At 37.1% G+C, this 14,846-nt stretch overlaps 1 long non-coding RNA gene across 1 annotated transcript; it reads left to right on the top strand.

Annotated features, from left to right (window-relative positions):
- Positions 1-1,211: 1,211 nt before the first annotated feature.
- Positions 1,212-11,800, top strand: LOC138915805 (uncharacterized). The gene is made up of 3 exons (XR_011422115.1): positions 1,212-1,264; positions 3,768-3,959; positions 4,596-11,800. It is a non-coding gene; the product is annotated as an uncharacterized lncRNA (long non-coding RNA).
- The last annotated feature ends 3,046 nt before the right edge of the window (positions 11,801-14,846 follow it).

The raw sequence follows: 14,846 nt of genomic DNA, 5'->3' as shown, positions 1-14,846 counted from the left end.
AGAGGAAGATTGGCACAGATGTCAGTGCAGCAACAATCTTCCTCAAGGAAAAGGAGGAAGACTGGCAACAGATGTTAACTCAGGGCAATCTTCCTCACACACAGAAAAAAGGAAAAAGTAGACTTTAAAACCGAAAAAAATTCCTTCTAATTTTTAACTTGCATTTCTTTTCAATTTATACATTAATATATTTGTAAATATATTGATATAAATTTATATTAATAGCTGAGTATTATATGTACATTCTTTAAAACACAGCCCTGTTTTTACAAATACACACATACACACACACACTCCCTTCAGGACTCAAACAATCCTGGAGGAAAAAATCCGTGTAGAGACAAATTGAGAAAGCTTGTTATTAGGGAAATGCCAAACCAGAATGATGAGCTTTAGATTATGATCCAAATATCAATAAAGCATAGCTGTATTGCTGGAGAGAGATGGGGTTTTATCAATCAATACCTGCCACTGGAAGGAGCAAACAGGTATTTGGTGATTCAAATATTGAAGAAGTTAACTGCCTTTTTGATTAATATTAAAAGCATATTGCACAAAGACGGGGTGAGCTATATACACACACAACATACACTCACACACACACACATACATGTACATATACACTTACACACACGTATATATGTATATATGGATATATACACATATGAGACCTAAATTGTTTTGAGTTTAATAGAATCAATATTTTGAATTTAGTTGAAAATATTAGGAAAACTAGAGGAAGTTTCAGAACACAAGCCAAATATAAACTCAAAGTTCTTAAAACGCTATTCCTCTAACATTTGTTTGTATTTTCTTTGTAATCCATTTGACTTCAACAACATAAAATTCAAGTGAAACAGGAGTAAATTTTTTTTCTATCAAGTATCCAATAGTAAATATTTTAGGCTTGCAGGCCATGTAGCTTCTGTCACAACTACTCGACTTTGCTGTTATAGCCATAGATAATACAGAAATGAAGAGCATGGTTATGTTACAAAAAACTTTTATTTACAAAAATGGGAAGTGGTCCATACCTTACCCATCCCAGGTGTAATAGAAATTAAAGTCTTTTTTAAATTATAAAACTTGCATGTATTTAATTTCTAATTTTTATAAACTGCTATCCTCTGTATGTTGAAATATGGTTTCATTTCCCTTCTTCATACATTTAATAGCGTGAAAATTGTGTCTTTTGCTCTTTTTTTCCTCAGTTATAGCAAGTGCATCTGAGAGCAACACTGTAAAGTTCAATGGTAAAAGAAAGGTAAGATGCATCACCTGAAAGATGGCATTCTTCTGAAATGTGGGGTCAGGTTTCCTAGTCAAGAAGGAAAAGAGGGGCCAGCTCCATGGCTGAGTGGTTGGGATCCTGCACTCTGCTTTGTGGCCCAGGGCTTTGCTGGTTCGGATCCTGGGCACAGACCTAGCACCGCTCATCAGGCCATGCTGAGGTGGCGTCCCACGTAACAGAGCCAGGAGGACCCACAACTAGGATATACAACTATGTACTGGGGGGCTTTAGGGAGAAGAATTAAAAAAAAGGAAAAAAACAAATTGGCAACAGATGTTAGCGCAAGTGCCAATCTTTAAAAAAATAACCCGAAAAATAGTAAAAAAGAATTTGGGTTTGGTTTTAAAACCAAATTGGTTTTAAGAAAAGCCTAGTCCTGTAAATCTTAAAGATTATATCACAGTCCACAGAAATATATTCTTTGAAGTGAAGTTTACTTAGTACTAGATATGAGAAAGTTTATATACCTTTCTCAAAGATAATTTGCTCATTTCTCTTGTCATAACCCATGAGTCAGTTGTCATAATGAACGATTAATTCATTATTTGAAACTTACACTTATTTAAAAATATATATAATATAATGACCTATAGGCTTTGTTTTCCACTCAAGTGTCGATATCCCACGTTCTGTTTTCTATCAACCGGGACTGTCAAACAGGAAGAAGGAGATTAGAGCTGCATTTTCAACCTGGGTAAAAGCTCTTTTACTTTGTCCTACATAAAATCCCAAGGAGCATTATTACTATTATTACCTTTTTTTCTTAATAATCACTTGAATGACCTTTCCAGTATGCTTGCTAATTTTCAAAGTAAATTCCTGATGCGAACTCTACCATTAAGGAGCAGGGGTACTTCATCCTGTTAGTTATATTTGAACAATTTGGTAGACACACACACACAAAATTTCCTCCTCTTGGCACAGAAAGAATTAACTAGCAGGAGATGAGATATACAGAAGGTTTGCTAGGTATGGAGAACATAATAACCATAGTCAATGTGTTTCTCCAATCTATAACTAGAAATATGTATAATTATGAATGGCATATCTATATTAGTGGGTCAGGGGGAAATATGACTCGAGGTCTGCATACACATTCTCCATCCAAGCACAAACACACAATAAGTATATTGCAAATAAAATTCTGCTTATTTCTATTTTAAATGAAAATGTAAGGTGACCAGGCTATTGAAACATTTGGAACTGTCATTCATATGTTCTTTATGATATAATAAATGACGCACATGCACATATATATTTATGCTACAATTTGTACAACTTGTAATAATAAACTTTATATATAGGCATCTTAACATTAGATATTGAAATAAGATTTGTAGAAATTAAAGTGAATTTGATACAAAAACTTCTTTTAGTTATGTAATAAATAATTTATTTATTAAATAATAAATAATTTACTCCTTGTGGATTAGTTTCCATACAAGAGCTAAATTAAGGTTTTAAATTAAGCCTAATAATTATGTATTGGCAACATCTGATTTGATTACCATATATCCATATATGCATATTAATGTGCAAAATTAGTTTGGGGATTTGTTTATTATGTTCAAAATGGAACTACATTTTTCTACCCACTTAAGCCATTTCATCAGAGATAAGGCAAAACTAGTGTTTTTTTTCTTTCTGGAAAAAGTATAAAATGCATTTTTTTAACCCTGAATTTATAAAATGAGAACATTATTTGGATAATTACTTCATACTTTCACATTAACTTATCTGTGAAAGTCTTGGGTTGAATATTCCAAGGAGGTTATGAGAGTTGTAGGTCTAAATACCACACTTTCCTTTTTTTTTGGTGAGGAAGATTGGCCCTGAGCTAACATCTGTTGCCAATCTTCCTCTTTTTGCTTGAGGAAGATTGCTGCTGAGCTAACATCTGTGCCAATCTTCCTCTATTTTGTATGTGGGACACCACCACAGCATGGCTTGATGAGTGGTATATGGGTCCACGCCCAGGATCTGAACCAGTGAACCCTGGGCCACTGTAGCAGAGCATGCAAACTTAACCACTACACCACTGGGCCAGCCCCTAAATACTGTACTTTCTTGTGAAATCACCACACTCTAGGGGATGAGGCCAGTGTCCTTCCTATTAATTACTTAATTCTTCATGGAAAGTGTATCCAAACAAAATATAATAATAATGATTATATAATATAATATAAAATAATAGTGTAAAATATAATATCTGATAATCATTCAGATAGTCCTGAATCAAGAAGGACTACATCTAATTAAGTGCATCAATGAATTACTTTTCTCCACAAAACTTTCCTTCCTTCCATTCCTCCTTCCTTCCTTGTCTCTCTGTCTCCTTCTTATGTATGGTAATGCTCAGTCTTTATATAATCAGTTTCAAGAATAATTCTTCATTCTTGTCTCTTTAAGTCTCCTACCTGCTCTGGGTTACAAGAAATTTCATCTTACTTAGTGCAATTTTCAAAATCAACTGCAGACGTGCCGAGGTTCCCGGATGTTGAGGAGAAGCACTAAGAAATGAGAGTGCGGAAGTCCAGCTTTGTTTTCCTCTAGTTTGGCTGATGGCAATCTCTCAGTATGGCAAAGTCAGAATCTCTGATCCAATGCTACAAGTCTGCACCCATGATTCTGGGGCTGGAGAGTAGAAAAGGAAGAGTGTAAATATTAGGTAAGTACCTTGGTTCCTTTTCTTTAGGGCACAACAGGAATTATCAACAGGGCATAGTAAGAGCCCACATTTGGTGTTCAGATCCTGATGAAGCTTCATATTAGCTGTGCAAACTTGGACCTTTACTCTGCCTCGGTTCCTTATCTGCAAAATGGGGCCAATAACAGCATCTACTTCCTGTTGTTATTGTGGCGCCAATTACTAGAATTTTAAAAATTGCTGTGAATTTCAGCTTCCTGTAAAAGATTTCTGGGAGTTGCTTTTATATATATATCTGGGAATTTTGAATACTGACGTTATAAGTGAGAACTTTATTGAGAATGTAACTGGGAATTTAAAATTACTTTTAGTAAGTATATTTGTCATTATGGGATTAAGATTATATATTTACCTTTATGTACATAATTGAAGATATTACATAGTGTAACAGTGTTCCATGAAAACATTTGATAACATAAGGCCTGATTAAAAGTCTGCATTAAATGTGCTAAAACATGCTTGTCTTTCACAGTCTCAGATTAGACTTTGCCCATATATCTAATAATTGAACAAAACTCTTTTCCCCTCTGGAAATACGGCTCCTTCTGATTAGAGAGCTTCTGGCTTTCTAATGCTACTGCCTCATATGTGTTTTAGGAAATAATTCTTCTGTCCTCCACTTGAGATCATCTCTGCCTGCCACAACTTTGCTGGAGATCTCCATTGCTGGCCACTGCTCATCTGCCTTCTGCTAATGATCCATTAGGGCTTCTTGGAGGAGCTATGGTCCCAAGGACTAGTCGTGGTTTGGCTCATTGGAGGGATAGGAATGCAGGTGTTTTCCGGGCATGAGGAGTGGGGGATTAGTGAGCTCTACAATTGTAGCTCATGACCATAGGCTAAGATTAATGGCCTAGCCACTGGAGTCAAAAGGCTGCAGATGAAATCCTAGCTCAATCACTTAGAGGGCTCTGCAACTTTCAGCAAATTACTTAAACTCCCTAAAATGGAGATAATAATTATATGTTTACCAAGGGTTGTCATGAGCGTTAAATGAAATAATCCATATAAACTACCTGGCACATAGTAATTGCTCAATAAATGATGATGACAATGATGATGGAAGCCTCTTCTCTGCCTTGTTGATCCTCCTGGCTTTCTACTACAGGACTACCAGCTCACTCTCAGTTTTCTCCAGAGGAGTCCAAAGACCATCTAATTTTCTGACTCTGATTAATCTCCTCATTAAATTAAAAGTGGGAATACTCATGATAGTCAGGCCAAAACCCCATTTTCTATCCCCTGATACCTAGAGCCACCAGAAAACAATACGATGCTCTGAACTTTCTCAAGGCCTGAACTCTGCAGTCTTATTCTTGATCAATTTTCACAATACAATGGAAGTTAATAACATTAAAATTTACTCTTCGATGATAGCGTTAGCCCTAAAAAAATTCAAACATAGAGCTAAATTGTACATAATTGTTGAAAGGTAGGTTTGAGGCATTGTTTCCTAAGTCCCAAATGCTTCCATTTTAGAAAGGAATAAGATTGTTTCTTCCCAAATTATTCAGGTTTTCTTTATTTCCTGTTTTTTTTGCATACCTTATGGTCATTTTCAAATTAGATATGATTCTCCTGAAATTTTACTAACTAGTTACATATCTATCAGTTTAGTGGAACAGATATTTATTTAGACAAATTTTCAATCTAAATTATCTTATCACTTTTAAAATACCAAAAACCAAATTATTTTAAAGAGTATGAGAATGTTAGAAAAGGGAGATGAGAGAGATCAAACGTAATCAGTGAATGTACTGGTTTGTCTCTTCCTTGAATGTTTAACCCTCATCCTCCATCTTTTCCCTGTCATAACAGATTCCATGGTTTTACCTCTGAATCCACACTCCCATTCACACTTAACAAGTACATCAAAACACAACTCCACCTGCCTTCTGACCCTGCAGAGGGGCCATCTCTGAACATGCACAAGAGTAGACAGAAAATAGGAAGAGTGAGGGAGATGAATTGACCCAGAAAGAAACACTTTCTTGAAATACATTTTCCATGATGATGTTCATAAACCTTTACAATACAGATTGTGCACTCTCAACATTGGTGCATGCTTTTTTGAGGATTGTTTTGTATTTGCTTTGCAGGTGAAATAACAGTTTTTCAAGATCTTTTTGTTTTTTTCCCCATTTGTCAGTGAGTTTCAAGTTATCTCATCACCATCATCATCGTTGTCATCACCATTCCAATCATCTCATCATTAGCAATCATAGGAAGAAGACCATTTATTAATTGCTTATTATATGACAGATACTATATTAAATGTAATCAATATTTCATTTATTTCTTACAATGATTCCAGTGAGCAGGAGCCAGCTCATACCTTCCTGTGAGAGCAGTTTATGTAAAGCTTTCTCAACACCACATTTAGTGATATGATGGAAGCTTAGACTTGGGCAAAGTGGGAGCATTTATACCGTGGAAATTGGTAATTCTACACATCAAGGCTTTTCTTTCCTCGAGTGCCACTTAAACATGTACCAACATACCACTGAATAAACTTTGTGATAAAGCATTATAAACTCTGTTACATATTGAGAGAGAGAGAGAGAATATATTTACAGATAGTCATGTGCTGCATAATGACGTTTTGGTCCATGATGGACCACGTCTATAACAACGGTCCCATAAGATTAGGAGCATATAGCCTAGGGGTATAGTAGGCTATACCAGCTAGGTTTGTGTAAGTATTCTCTGTGATATTCACACAACGATGAAATCAACTAAGGATGCATTTCTCAGAATGTATCCCTCTCATTAAGCGATGCATAAAACCAGGTAATAACTACCACTTATGAAGTGTTTACCATTGCCTTAGCCAATAGAAACATATTAAAGCATGCCATCACACAGTATGTTTAAAGTAGAGAAGACTTGATAGTCACTTTTAGGATCCTTCCTCATTTAATCCCCTGCCCTTGGGTATGGGCAGAAACTACGACTTCCTACTACCAGAACATGGCAATGGTGATGGGACTTCACTCCTTTGATTACATTACATTATGGAGAACTCCATCGTGCTAGTAAACTTGACTTGCTCTAAAGACTTTCTCCTTTGCTGGCTTTGAAGAAGCCTGTTTTGAAGCCTCTTTTGAAGCCTGTTAGCAGGCCCACGTGGCATGGCAAGGAGCTGTGGGCAGTGTCTAAGAACTGAGAGCAGCCAACAGCCAGCAAGAAGTTGTGGCCCTCAGTTCTATAACCACAAGGAAATGAATTCAGCCATCAACATGAGGAAGCTTGGAAGAGCGCCTTTCTCTAGTTGAGCCTCTATATGAGAATGCAGCCTGGCAGGCACTGTGATTAAAGCCTTGCAGAGAACCCAACTAAACTGTGCCCAGACTCCTGCCTCACAGAAACTGTGAAATGATAAATGTGTGTTGTTTTAAGATACTAAATTTGTGGTAATTTTTATGCAGAATAGAAAACTAACATGATGTATTAGGTAATTTTTAGGTTTTGTTTATTTATTTATTTATCTTTTGATGAGAAAGACTGGCCCTGAGCTAACATCTGTTGCCAATCTTCCTCTTTTTTTTTTCTCCTCAAGCCCCAATACATAGTTGTATATCTTAGTTGTAAGTCCTTCTAGTTCCTCTATGTGGGATGCTGCCACAGCATGGCCCAATGAGCAGTGTGTAGGTCTGTGCTCAGGATCTGAACCAGCAAACCCTGGGCCACCAAAGCAGAGCATGTGAACTTAACCACTGGGCCACGGGCCCAGCCCCTATCATTTTTTTAGTTAATCCTTTTGTGTCCTAAAATATCTTTGCATATCCAAAGTTATGAAGATTTCCTTATATGATTTATTCTGGAAATTTTGATTGATCTTTTGTTCATTATTACCAATTAAAGTATTCAAAGTCCTATTGTAAGCATTTACCATAGATTATTTCTTCACAGTCAAATAATGGTGATTTGACTAGTTGATCAACTTGTATATAGATAAGTTCTATAAATATATCCACCTTATAATATAAAACTACTGAAAAAATTTCAAATAATTCATATTTTGCTTTTAAATGATAAATGTGACAAATGTGAGAAATGATAAATGATGGTTTCTATTGTAATCCATGCTCCACCTACAGTCATGTAACCCGTATCACCACGAGATTCATGAGAAAACAGTCCTGAAGGAAAGCTGCTTCATAAACCACTTCACTTAGTGGTGAATACAACTAAACCTGATGAGAATTCTGTACCTAAATATAACTTAAAGTTCTAGAAATCTCTTTTAATGCCATATATGACATCTAATGTTTCAAATCTATAGTACTTTATAGAATAGGACACAATTGTGATCCAATAACAAGTCATAAAGTTATTTATTAATCAATTCTTTTAGTACGTTTTCATTGATAACAATTGTGGTCCACTTTTATTAAGTATGAGGAGGTAGGCAGAAGAATAGTTAGAGAAGCTGCAAAAGATATAGTTCATTTCCAACTACCTGAAAATATAGTACACATATAATCCTAATGATGAGAGGACGTCTTAAAACTTTTGCCCAAGCACCTAGCAGAGGTCATGGAAGTGATAATAATTCAATAACTACCATTCAGAATGCACATTAGTATTTATATAGCATTTTTACAGATATTTCCTCATTTGATCCTTGTAACAACACTGTAAGACCAGTGGTCAAGAACATATTTGTTTGTTTTCTGTTAATTTTTATTTATTTATTTACTTATTTTGAGGAAGATTAGCACTGAGCTAACATCCACCGCCAATCCTCATTTTGCTGAGGAAGACTGGCGCTGAGCTAACATCCGTGCCCATCTTCCTCCACTTTATATGTGGGACGCCTACCACAGCATGGCTTGCCAAACGGTGCCATGTCTGCACCTGGGATCCAAACCAGCGAACCCTAGGCCACTGAAGCAGAACGTGCACACGTAACCGCTGGGTCACCGGGCAAGCCTCAAGACATATTTGTTAAATGAAGTAATTCTAGAGATAATTTCAAGGTGATATTATGTAAGTTATAGCTGATATTTTGATACTTGTTTTTCATGTCAAAATGAACACAAAGCAAAAAGTAGGTCTCTATAGAATGACATTAGTCAGGTTGAATAATGTGCATAATATATACCCTTATTCAGATCTCTAGATAATTTCACTGGCCTCTTGAGGAAAGTCATATTTTTAAGCAAACACATAATGATTAAATTCACTGCTTATGTATTCACAATTACATTTCATTTTGAGTACATAGAAATGTAGCTCTTTAAAAATCATCATCACAAATTTTCTTTGCAATATATTTAAAATAGTTTCTAGATACAAATAAATAGTAGCAGTTCTTTTCAAAATAACTTTTTATACCACAGGTTTCCATTTATTGTTACATAAAGGCATGGGATCTTAAATGTTTATATTTTGGGAATATGAAATTATAAAACTTGGCTAAATACAGCCATTTTGTGAGTAATTCTTGCCTCTGGGTCTCATAACCTTTCCGATCATCATTTTGATTTTATTCCACTGAATCCAGAACTATGTACTAAGTCTCTGGGTGCTCTTATTAGGAAGGTGAATGAGTTAATATTATTTTTCCCACATTACACATGAAAAAGAAGTTCAGCAAAATGAATGACTTATTCAAAGGCATAGAACTCTGTCCATATGGGAATTCGTATTTAGGATTCTTTCCTTCTGCTCTAGCTAATCTCTTTCTCTTCTCTCATTCTCCTTGATCAAATAAAATTACCACAGTATTAATGGCAGATTCCTGATATACGTGACAGGTCATACTGTAGCCAAATGAGCCCTTTTTAGCTCTAGTTAGGTTTTATACTTCAGATCCTTCTATGTTCTTCTTCAAGGATGAGAACCAGCTAGAAATCTTAGACATTGTCTTATTCACTGCTATTATCTGCAGCACTAAAATGGAACTGAGTGCACAGTAAGTAGTCAATAAATATTTGTTGAATAAATGCATGATTTACAAAATAAAGAGATTTATCTGTTCTCTCCTTCTACCAAAGTCTCATCACCGCCCCCTCGCCCCCCAGAGAAGATTGTCCCATATATATTCCTCTGATGTTTACATGCTTTCCTCAATACATATCAGAGTCTCTTTTCCCTAAAGATATTGAAATGGCACTAGGTGGCACAACTAGGTATTCAAGAAAGAAATTCATCACACCGAACATAACTTATATAAATTTGCTAATAAAGTCAATTCACCACATGTATAGGTATGTTGCAATTAAAAGTAAAACACTTTGTTAAAATATAATATAATGGGAAACTTAGCACAATTCCTGAAACTCAGTAGGTGTTTAATACATTTTAATTAAGTTCTTATTCTTCCTATCCTCAGTTTAGGATACTCTTGTCATGTATGATATTATCAGTTTGTTATCTTTATGTGCATTAGCATAATCTTTACAGATGTTCTGGTGTGTTTCAACATTCAAAGTGTGGTGTCCCTGACAATTTTTATTTCATGTAAAATTCTGTACATTTGATGGCAATTTCTCCCTGACTTTAATTATTTCCATAATATAATTATTCATTCAAGCATAAAAGAACATTGATTCTCTAAGTTAAATAGCCAAGGAACAATAAAAACAAAACCAAAAGCAACTTGAATTGCATGCTTAGGGCCAGTTTTCTTTCTGTGTTTTTTCTTTTAATCTTGTGGGGAGCGATTCAAAGGCTACTAGTATATTGGAAAAATTTCTATTTTGAAGGTCATGTCAACTTTAATACACGTGCTAGGGAGTAAATAGATTCCAAGTCATCAGGATATTGAATGAACACACACACACACACATCAACCTTGGCAGGACTGTCATCATGAAAGGCTTCATAATTTTTTTTTATAGCATTAGACTAACTTTTCCCCTTGGTTTTCCTTGTCATGAGACTAATAATGCTTATGCCAATATCAGAAAGAACTATTTTTATAAGTATCAGTAGATACTTATGACACAACTCCAAGATGTACAAGACCACAGAAGCAAGGGTTAAGCTATATCAGTTGATTTCCATTCTCACCTTATAGAATTGATTGATGGTCACTTCAGAGGCTAAATGTCTGCCATTGGTGGGCTCAAGGATTGTCTTTTGCCTGCCCAAACATGGTAATTTAGGTTGCAAAATAGTGGCCTGTGAAGTTTCACCAAGTTTTAAGTTCTACCATGGCCTACAGCTCTGTCTCGGGGCCCAGGGCCTAGTGTCACCAGAACTCAATTTGTAGATAGGAAAGTTGAGAATGGAAACCAATGATTTGTCTGGATCTAACTTTGTCCCCTCCTAGCTTTCTTGTTACTAGTTTACTCGTTATTACTGACTTATACATTTTTTCATGGTCGTACTATGCTGAAAATGCTTAAAAAGGGTAAATAGAAACCAAGATATAAAGAAACTAGCACAGAAACATAGCTTCCTCTAAGAGAGACTAGGAAAACAGTTTGTATCAAGACGCCACCTTTTATTAGCTTCCCCAAAATGTGAATAGTAAATAGTGTTTTAGGTGTAACAGATTTTCAGAGATTCCTTTGCTCATGAGATCCCAAGAATAAGAATGCTTTTTCCTAATTTTCTAGGGATCTAATATGTGCAATGAGACTAATATATTTTCTCTTTCTTTCAGGCTATTATATATGGGCTCTCTTAAAATTACATTTCCCAATTATTTGCTACCAATTATAAAAGTAAACATTTTTATATGTATTACATTTTTAATTTGTGACCTTGCTAAGTTATTACTTCCAGTAATTGTTTGGTAGATTTCTTTTTTCTCTTTTTAAATAAATCATAGTCATGTCATCTAAAAATGAAGATACTTTTACTTTTCTTACTTCCTTTCTTTCTTACCTTTCTCCTTCTTTCCTTGATTCTGCCTCACTGTAATCTTTAGGGCCTCCTGTGAACATTAATAGAAATCATGAGATTAGAGATCCTTCCTTGTTCTTGATTTTAGGAAGACAGAGATCAGTTTTTCACCATTAAGGATGATGTTAACTATAGGGTTTTTGTAGATGCCCTTTATCAGACAGAGCAGGTTTCCTTTGATTCCATCATTTGCTGAGAGCTTTTAACTGTGAATGGATTTTGAATTGAAATTGAATTCTTATATTAATTGTGAATTGGTGTTGAGTTGAAATGTGTTTCTATGCCTATTGAAATGGCCTACTTAGTCTATTAACTCGTGTGTCAGGTAGAACTGTAAGATGGCTCCCACATTGCCAAGCCCCTGGTCTGTGCACAGCTTCTACCAATTATTTAATTAAACACTAATTTAGGTCTTGCCAGGAAGGGATTCTGCAGATGTAATTAAGACTGCAAATCAACTGACATTAAAACAGGGAGATTATCGGGGTGGGTCTGACCTAATCAAATAAGCCCTTTAAACCTAGGTCTAGAAGTCAGACACAGAGGAAGTCAGAGCAATTCAAAGTGAGAACGGCATTTGACAAGAGAGAAATACTCAATGCTGGTGTGGAAGAAGGTGGGCGTGGTGTAGTAAGGAATGTGGGCAGTCTCTAGCCGTGGAGAGCGGCCCAAGGCTGACAGCCAGCAAGGAAAAGGGGGTCTCACTCCTACAACCAGAAGGAACTGAATTCTGCCAACAATCTTAATGAGCTTGGAAGCAGATTCTTCCCCAGAACCTCCGGATGAGAACTTAGCCTGCCCAACACCTGATTTCAGACTTTGAGGCCCTAAACAGACAGACCACCGCCCCCCCCCCAATCCCTATCAGCAATCCAGGAAGGAGTGAAGCAGGGAACTCTGGTGGGGATAGCTTAATGCCAGCAAATGGCCTCACTGTGGCCCAAAACCAGGTGCTGAATTTGATTACTGTGTGCCCAAGACCTGAAGGATTGAACTTTCAGGATCTCGAGAACCAGCTCCAGCACATGACTGTAGCATCAATCAAGCAAGCTGTGGATTTTCTTAGCAAGGAGGGACACATCTATTCCACTGTGGATGATGACCATTTGAAAGCCACAAATGCAGAACAGCTGGATCTAATTGAGTATGTAAGATATTTTTCAGCTGGACTTACCTATTTTCACAATCTGTTCTCTCCAGCTCTGCATGTTGGCCAATTGACTTCTAGGAAGTGCATTTCGTCTATAACAGGTTTCAATTGACATCCTTTTGAGACTTAAAAAAGTTGGTTGTGTTGTCCCCCCACTACATGACTTCTGGTATGTGCAGGGAGTAAGAGCAGGTCTTGATGGAGGGGCAGGGAGCAGATGGGTCGGGATGCCCTGAGAGTCAGGGACAGCTCAGAGAAGGCAAAATCAGGCCCGAAGCGCTGCTGCGTGTCCACTCTACCCAGAGGAAGCTCGATGTAGCTGGAGTTCTGCGGGGGTGGGACTGGAGTCCTGGAATGAGAAACACCTGGTGCTCCAGGTGCCGGTGGTCGCTCATCTCAGACTCGTCCATAAAGAGTCTGGCTCATGCTACCTATCAAGCAAACCCCAATCCTGTCAACGCCTCGCCTGCCCCACTTACAGTCACAGTGGGGGAGCTTCTCGCCCCAGGCTCTGATCCACAAGCTGTGCAGGGGCGAGCCCACCTGGCCAGAACAGGGGGAGGCACTGTGCATGCCCGGGCCTCAAATCTCCAGCGTTCCCGAAGCCAAAGATTCCAGGGCAGCAACTTGGCCTTCCGGTGAGGATCCCAGGGGCCCCAATCTTCCCTCCACTAACACCTGAGGCCATAGCAACCTGACCATGCCGCATTGTTCCTCCCAGCAGCTGTGAGGCATCTAGAATTCATCCCTGGGAGACCATCACTGCCTGTTCCTCTAGCCGGCCCCCTGGAGAACAGCCTCAGGACATTGGTCTTTCTGAGCCAGCCCAACTACCAGCACTGCACTGGGGGAGCTGGCCCCTTCACTCAAGTCTCTGTCAGGAAATGTTCTCTGTTGAACACCATTCATCCGTTGATGGACCTCTAGGTTGCTTCTGTGTCTTCGCCATTGTAAATTATGCTGCAGTGAACACGGGGGTGCAGATATCTCTTTGGGATAGTGATTTCATTTTCTTCGGATAAATACCCAGCAGTGGGATGGCTGGGTCATATGGTAAGTAGTTCTATTTTTAATTTTTTGAGAAACCTGCATACTATATTCCATAGTGGCTGCGCCAATTTACATTCCCAGCAACGGTGCACAAGGGTTCTCTTTTCTCCACATCCTCACCAACACTTATCCCTTGTCTTTTTGACTATAGCTATTCTAACATATATGAGGTGATACCTCATTGTGGTTTTGACTTCTTTTCTTGATGATTAGTGATGTTGAGCATCTTCTCGTGTGCCTATTGGCCATCTGTATGTCTTCTTTGGGAAAATGTCTATTAAGATCCTCTGCCCTGTATTGTATTTTTGAAAGTTGCTAAGAGAGCAGATGTTAAAAGTTCTCATCACAAGGGAAAAAAAAGGAATTTGTAACTATTTGCGGTGATGGATGTTAACTAGACTTATTGTGGTAATCATTTTGCAATATATACATAAATCACGTACATCTGAAACTAATATAATGTTACATGTCAATTATATCAATAAAAATATCCAAAAAAGTCAAAACATAATAGAAAGGGTAAATAAATCCAAAAGATGACTCTTTTAAAAAATCAATAAGCTAGATAAGATCCAATTAAACAAAAAATGAGAGGGAGCAAAAATATGTAAGATCTGGAATGAGACAGGAGCACAACCAAAAACCCAGAAGAGATTAAAAGAATAATGCAAATCTGTGACAAGAAGTTTGAAGATAAAATAAAAACAGGGAAAATTTGAACAGACTGGTTTCTAAATAAGAGATTAAAAGGGGATTAGGGATTTACATTTAAGACTTCACAGCAGAAT

The sequence above is a fragment of the Equus caballus genome, chromosome 10 (genome assembly GCF_041296265.1).
Source record: "Equus caballus isolate H_3958 breed thoroughbred chromosome 10, TB-T2T, whole genome shotgun sequence".
NCBI lineage: Eukaryota > Metazoa > Chordata > Mammalia > Perissodactyla > Equidae > Equus > Equus caballus.
The sequence above is the reverse complement of the archived record's forward strand: the minus strand, read 5'-3'. Positions and strand labels throughout refer to the sequence as shown.